Source organism: Jaculus jaculus, chromosome X, assembly GCF_020740685.1.
Source record: "Jaculus jaculus isolate mJacJac1 chromosome X, mJacJac1.mat.Y.cur, whole genome shotgun sequence".
NCBI classification, from domain to species: Eukaryota; Metazoa; Chordata; class Mammalia; order Rodentia; family Dipodidae; genus Jaculus; species Jaculus jaculus.
The window spans coordinates 94,387,389-94,395,675 of record NC_059125.1 but is presented as its reverse complement, the minus strand read 5'-3'; the positions used below and the strand labels follow the sequence as shown (position 1 = coordinate 94,395,675).

Genomic DNA, 8,287 nt, shown 5'->3' with positions numbered 1-8,287 from the left:
TTATTGTTATAGCTAAGACTTCCAGGACTATATTAAATAAAAGTGGAGACAGTGGACATCCTTGTCTTGTTCCTAATTTTAGTGGAAATGCTTCAAGTTTTTCCCCATTTAGTATTATGTTGGTGTAGGTTTGTCATAAATAGCCTTTATTATGTTGAAATATGTTCCTTCTATTTCCATTTTTTATAGGATTTTACCATGAAGAGATGTTGGATTTTGTCAAATGCCTTTTCTGCATCTATTGAAATGACCAGGTGATGTTTGTCCTTCAGTCCATTTATGTAGTGTATTACACTTGTCGAGCTGCATAAATTGAACCATCCCTGCATCTCTGGGATAAAGCCTATTTTGTCAGGGTGAATGATCTTTCTGAAATATTCTTCTTCTTTCTTTCTTTTTTGTTTGTCGAGGTAGGGTCTCATTCTAGCTCATGCTCACCTGAAATTCACTATGTAGTCTCAGGGTGGCCTCAAACTCACAGTGATTCTCCTACTTCCATGATACATTCTTGTGTTCTGTTTATCAATATTTTGTTGAGAATTTTCACATCTATGTTCATGAGGGAGATTGGTCTGTAATGTTCTTTTTTGCCCTGTCTTTGTCAGCTTTTGGTATCTGGGTGATGCTGGCTTCATGGAAGGAGTTCGGTAGTATTCTTTCTTTTTCTATTTTGTGTAAAAGTTTCAGAAGCATTGGTGTTAGTTAGTAAAATTTGCCAGTGAATCCACCAGGGCCTGGACTTCTTTTAGTTGGCCAATTTTTTATATAACTGCCTGGATCTCTGTACTTAGTATAGATCTATTTAGATGGTTTATCTCGTTTTGATTTAATTTCTGTAGGTCATATAAATCTATGAAATCATCCATTTCTTTCAGATTTTCAAACTTAGTAGAGTACATGTTATTAAAGTATGGCCTTACAATTTTCTGAATTTCTTTTTTTTTTTTTTTTTTTGAGGCAGGGTCTCACTCTGGCTCAGGCTGACCTGGAATTCACTATGTAGTCTCAGGGTGGCCTCGAACTCACGGCGATCCTCCTACCTCTGCCTCCCGAGTGCTGGGATTAAAGGCGTGCGCCACCACGCCCGGCTGAATTTCTTTGTTATCTGTTGTAATGGTGGTTTATGTATCTTCTCTTTCATTTGGACAGATTTGATGAGGATTTATCAATCTTGTTTATCCTTTCAAAGAACCAACCCTTTGTTTCACTGATCGTTTGTATTGCTTGTTTGGTTTCTATTTTATTAATTTCTGCTTTAATCTTTATAATCTTTCCATCTACTGAGTTTTGGTCTGCCTTGTTCTTCTTTTTCCAAGGCCCTAAGGTAAAGTATTAAGTTGCTTACTTGTGACCTTTCTAATTTCTTCTTCTTCTTCTTTTTATTTTTATTTTTTTTTTGAGGTAGGGTATCACTTTAGCCCAAGCGACCTGGAATTCACTATGTAATCTCAGGTTGGCCTTGAACTCATGGCAATCCACTTGCCTCTGCCCCCCAAGTGCTGGGATTAAAGGCATGTGCCACCATGCCCGGCTCTAATTTATTAATATAGGCACTTAAACCTATAAATTTTCCTTTTAAGACTGTCTTCATTGTTTTCCAAAAGTTTTTGCATGTTGTGTTCTCATTATTGTTTGATTCTATGACTTTTTTGATTTATTCAATGACCCAATCATCATTCAGTAGTGTACTTTTTAGTCTCCATGGTTTGGTATATGCTCTGTAATTTGTCCTGGTGCTGATTTGTAGTTTAACCCCATTGTGATCATATAGAGTACAAGGAGTTATTTCAGTTTTCCCATATTTGTTAAATTTGCTTTGTGTCCTAATATGTGGTCTATTCTACAGAATGTTCCATGTGCTGCTGAGAAAAATGTGTATTCTGTAGCATTTGGATGGGATGTTTTTTATATATCTGTTAGGTCCATTTGTTCTATGACATCATTTAATCCAGATGTCTCTTTGTTTATTTTTTGCTGGGATGATCTGTCAATAGATGAGAGTGGGGTATTGAAGTCACCCATTACAACTCCCCACCATGAGACTTTCCACCTCAACCAGAGCCCAGAAGAAATTACTGAGGAAGTGACATTTTACTGCTAGCCTGATAAACAGCACCAGAGTGATGGTGACAGACACTATGATTAATCAAAAGCAGGAGTCTAGAGGCTACAAAGAAATCAACACTAAATCATACTGCCCACAGGCCTGCCATGGCTCAGGGAACATAGAAAAAGCCAGGGGGTAGAAAGAGGGTAAGAGCCACAGAGTAGGTAGGAATACTTTTAGGTATGGTCCTCCCAGTACTTCACAGGTACTGGCTGAGGCCTTCATGATCCCACAATTAATACCATAACCACACTGTGGAGGGTCCCCAGGGTAATGGGAGTCAGGGAAAGGGGATAAAAGGGTATATCCTGTTATAATATATATTAAAATATACATAAAAGAAAGTTATATAATGAACCTCCATGTACCATCACTCAGCTCAAACAATGATCATTTTTGTCAATCTTTACCTTTACCTTTTTTTTGCAGTGCTGGAATTGAACCCAGCACCTTGGACATGCTAGGCAATCATTCTACCACTGGAATGTATCTCTAAACCTATTGTGTACATCTTATTTTATCTAGACACTAATACTTTTTTCTTTTAACCTGATTAGAAGATTTAAAAATTTACAGAACTAACTATGAAATATAGATAGATATATCACTAAGAATGTATTAACAAGATATGACCACATGCTATCATCAGGCCAACAAATACAATAATCCCTTAATTGTCAATCAATAGTCAAATTTTCATAGTTGTTTTCAAGCACTCTTTTCACAGTTTATTCAAATAAGGATCCAAATGAGGCCCACCTATTGTACTTGGTTACAAAATTCCATTTAATTCTCATATTCTGTAATACTCTACCCTCCCTTTTATGTGTCACTGACTTATTGGATAAACTGAGTCACCTCTTTTCTCCCAAAGAATGTCCTATACTTAATTTGCCAAATGCTTTATTGTGATATTATTTACTTCATTCTTTGTTCTCTATATTTCCTAAGAACCTATTATGAGATAGATTTGATTACTTTCCATGTCAACTTGCAAGTAAGGATATTGTGATGGTTAATATTATCAAATTGGAAACTGGGAACATGGCTCAGTGGATAAAGTGCTTGCATCCGCAAGCATGAGATTCTGAGTTTGTATCTCCAGGACCCACATAAGTAATAGGCATGGTGTCCTACCTCTTTAATCCCAGCATTGACGAAGCAGAAAGAGAAGAGACCCCAGGATTTCCTTGCTAGTTTGTCTAGCCGAATTAGTGAGAGGCTTTGTCTCAAAAATAAGGTGGAGAGATATTGAAGAAGACACATAACTTCAAACTCTGGCCTCCACATACATGCTCATGTATACACACCTGGACCCACACATATGAAGAAGCATACACATGAGTTCATCCTGTACACACACACACACACACACACACCACATTATTAATTTGATAAGATCTAGAATAACCTAGAAAACAAGCCTCTGGAAATGTCTATAAGGCAGTTTCTATATTAGGTTAACTGAGGTATAGGAAGACCCAATCTAAATGTGGGTGGCACTATTCCATGGACTTGGGTCTCATACTGAATTAAAAGGAAATATTAAACTGAGATCAGCATTCATCTCTCTCCTTCCTGACTGGAGATTGAATGTGACCAACTACTTCATGCTCTTCCCACCAGGTCTCTGATGGGTAACATTACCTTGAACTGTAAGCAGAAATAAACTCTTCCTCACTTAAATTGTTTTTGTCAGGTATTTGATCATATTAACAGGAAAAGTAGCTAATACAGATACCTATGACATTGTGCTATGCACTTCCCACTGCAGCACATGTTGTAATGCATTATGCCTAACCTCTGTGATTTGATTGATGCCAATATTTATTAATTGGTTCAGATATCTGCTTATTTCTCATGTTATAAATACCCCCATCAACTTAACTAATAGGCATTGCCTACATCCACTATTTCATTAAGAAGTTGCAACATGGTGATATTTTCTGATGTTAATGTTTCTTCTGCATTTATTAGCTAGAATCCCTCCATTATATTTCCTTACTCCGAGTCACAAAGGGGTTGGTGATATGGCTCAGTCAGTAGAGTGCTTACCTAGAAAAGGCAAAGTAAATGTTTTATTGTCTTTCTATCAGTCTAGTGAATAATGGGTGTATATTGGGTCTTCTTCGGGGGAGGGGGCTAATCCTTCAGTGCTTAGGGAGGTCATTTCTGCTGTGCTTCAGGCTTTACTTCCCGCTTGTGTGAAATATGAAGGTAAACCAGCAGCATAAGGCACTCTCAGACTGCTGTAGAGCACGTGTTCACCCTTGGACATGTGGGTGGCTTCTCATTCCTTTTGCTTACAATAATCACTTTTAAAATTTCTTATTCCAGTGAAAATGGCAGCACTAGGTTCAGAGAAACGCCATCACATGGAAATATGTAGATGAGTGATAGTGGAAGACATCAGGTGGTCTCCTTTGGCCTCTACATATGTATATACATGGTGTGGGCATCTGCATACACGTGCAGATACCATGCACACACACATAGCACACCATGCATACCACACACACATGCAAGTAAATAAAATGATAAATGAATAAAAATCTAAAAAAATAAAAATAAAATGATAAATGAATAAATAAAATTCCTTATTCCTCCACGTATCTCCTTTCCTATTCTTTGTGTCCCCATGATTTTCAGCCTGTCCTTTGATTATACTAACTACTACCCCTTGCCATAGACATCTGCAAGTCATAAGTCTGCCTTGAAAGGCTTTTGACAAATGCTACCCTGTAAGCTACTCACAAGTGAAATAAAAAAAGGCAAACCCCTGTACCTTTCCTTCAGGGAGCCACCAGACAGATGACAGATGAAAATTCACACACAGTTCTTTGAGAATAAAGTCTATAATTCTTCCTCCAGCACAAGCAACCTGTATCAAGTGTTGACTGCCACCCTCACGGCTGCCTCTGTGCTGCATTTATAAGCTAGAATGCTTCCATAAATATCTAAAGTAAGGGACATTGAACAAGCAATTGAAAATGCCACAGTACTCCCTTGGTGTACTACAACAGTTTCTTTCTTCAGTATGCTCTCCTTTTTTGTGTAAGTTTGTTTTCAGTAGTTTCCAGAGTTCAGTAAAATTGCTTGTCATAGTTTCACAGTTAACTAGTTGCCTTCATGGAGGGTCAGAATGCTGGAATTTCCTCCTCCACCATATTTAGCAACCTCCGAATTTTTATCTTCTATAAGGCTGGCAATGTCACTCTTAAGTCATTTTAATAAATGACTATTTGTTAGTTTAGGAACAATTATCACACCATTGGCCAGCCACATCCTCTTTGTCTTTCTAGTCATTTGAATGAACTCCAGTAATAATTGCTAACTACACTGCTTTGCGTTACAACATCTGTTGTGTTTTCTCTCCCTGCTCTTGATAGCCATTTCTCCAATGGACTCTGAGTCTTTTCATGTGAAAGGCATGGATGAAGACCAAAGCCTAGATGATGTGGGTATTGCTGTTGTCAAGGTGTACTTGCTTCTAAGTTTTCCAAAGGAAATTTCTAGGAAGATGGTAATTCTTAATTTTTTTCTGTAGCATGGCTGGGCCTCCAGGTCTCTGTTCTATAGAATAGAACTTGTTGCTGGGCGTGGTGGTACATGCCTTTAATCCCAGCACTCGGGAGGCAGAGGTAGGAGGATCGCCATGAGTTTGAGGCCATCTTGAAATTACAGAGTGAATTCCAGGTCAGCCTGGGCTCGAGTAAGACCCTACCTTGAAAAGCAAAACAAAACAAAACAAACAAACAAAAAAAGAATAGGACTTGTTAGCAGGTCAAATTTAGATGGAGAGGGCAAAACTGACTTCTGTGTTTGGGAATGCTTGATGATCCAGGATAAAAATAGTGCAACATGTGCAAATACAGAAAGATATGCTAATAGAGACATCACTCTTAAGATTACTTATATCTGCTTCGCCCTTGCCATGAACAGCGTCGGGGAGGCTTGCACGGACATGAAGTGCGAGTAGGACCAGTGTTTCAATCACTGGTTTGCTAAGAAGTTCCTGAAAGGGGACGGCCCTGGGGACCCGTGCACCGACCTCTTCAAGCGCTACCAACAGTGTGTTCAGAAAGCAATAAAGGAGAAAGAGATTCCTATTGAAGGACTGGAGTTCATGGGCCATGGCAAAGATAAGCCTGAAAACTCTTCTTGGCCTTGAAGATGGATTCCTCACATTAGGAACAGAAAGGACTCTGGATTTTGTCAACAAAGGCTATGATATGAAGATAGACGCGGATTTTGATGAGTTTGGGATTTTTGTTTCTGCCTTCTGGATTTTCCTCTTTCTAAAAGATGATGAACTGTCACTCTTGCTTTGAGATGATTTCTCACTTGCAGAAATGTGCTAAAACTGAACAATTTCTTGGGATTATGGTTGCAATACATTGACCTTATATCTTCACTTGTTATTTCAATGCAGTCTTACAGGAACTACCTTTAGTTAAAGAAAAATGTCTGGGGGCCCTGGAGGCAGAAGTCCATGATGGTACCAAAGGTATCTCTGGTAAGAATTCTGAAAGTAAGGATTTAATGCAAAAGTATGTTGGAAACATATAACATTGTAGATAAGATGTGGCACCTAATGGAAGAAGACACTTACATTAAACAGTTCTCTCAATATTTAATGAGCAAAATTACTCCGGACATGATGGATGAGTGTATTTCAAAGTCAATTATCCTACAGGAAAGAATCCAGTATGTGACAAGAATTCTGCAAAAGAAGTTAACAACAGGCTGGAGAGATGGCTCAGCAGTTAAGGTATTTGCCTGCAAAGCCTAAGGACCCAGATTTAACTTCCTAATACCTACATAAAACCAGATGCACAAAGTGGCACATGTATCTAGAGTTCCTTTGCAGTGGCTAGAGGCCCTGACCCCTCTCCTTGCAAATAAATAAATAGCACACTTTTTTTAAAAGAAGAAGACATGGAACCATCTTCAAATGTTACTTCCTGGGAAGAAAGATTGGACAGTTTTCAAGAAAACAATCATTTTCTGATTGCAAAAGAAAGCTACTGAGAGCTAAAACAAACAACAAGTTTTTGCGAAGAGTTTTCATGCTTATTGACCAAGCTGAGAGAGGATAAGGAGGGAAAGAGGAAGAGAGATACATAATGATACTGCCAATTCGAACTTAATAGTAAAGGATTTTATCTAACTTCTTTAGGCTTAAAGTTTTCTTAAATTGATAGCCTTAGTTTTTAAGTATAGTAACTTCACAATTACTTAATTGTAAGCCAGTAATTTCAATTTTAGACATTGCTTTTTGTTTCCCTATGATTTACTTTTATCTTTATTATTCTTCCAAAGTCAAACCTAGGTAACAAGAAACATTCAGCAAAATTTAGCTTCTATTACTATCACTATCATCGAATCCTGTTTCCATTTTCTTCAATTTTATCAGACTTTGGTTCATACTTCTGATGCAAATATGAGAAAATGCACATATGTATGTGTATTTCTATTCCCCTTTTGTACATGTTCTGTTTAACGTTTTTAAAGTTACAGTATCTTGGAGATCATTCTATGTTGGTATATGAAGATTATCTTTGTGCTTATTTTTTACTACATTATGGATGAGTTAGGCTTTCATTTTAATAATTTTTATTTATTTGTAAGAGATAGAGAGAGAATGAACATGTCAGGGCCTCATGCTGCTGCAAATGAATTCCAGATGCATGAGCCACTTTGTGCATCTGGCTTTAAATGGATACCTCTAAGCCATCTCCCAAGCCCTGTGTTGAGTTTCATTAGTATATTGGTATTACAAATGATGTAAATAAATAGAAATGACTATATATGCCTTTGGAATAGCTTCTGGGAAGTGATATATATCCCTATGCAATTTTATTAGGTATTGGCAAATTCCACTGCATACAGGACTATTCCAGTTTTTTGCATGCATATTTTGGGTTTGTTCATTGTGGTGTATGTATGTGTGTGTGCAGATGCACATGTCCCATGCATGTGCAGAGGCCAGAGGGCAATGTCTGGTGTTCTTTTCACTAATCCCCTATATCCTCGAGACAGTTTTTCACTGTTGCCCCCTTTTTTTAGTTAGGCTAGCAGACCAGTGCACCCCCCAAATTCTCCAATTTTCACTCTCCACAAGATTGAGGTTAGAGGTGTGCATGGCTACTACCAGAAGTTTAAATAGGTGTTGGGGAA

General features: G+C 37.9%; 1 pseudogene; it reads left to right on the top strand.

Annotated features, from left to right (window-relative positions):
- Positions 1 to 6,041: 6,041 nt before the first annotated feature.
- Positions 6,042 to 6,278, top strand: LOC101609228 (annotated as a pseudogene).
- The last annotated feature ends 2,009 nt before the right edge of the window (positions 6,279 to 8,287 follow it).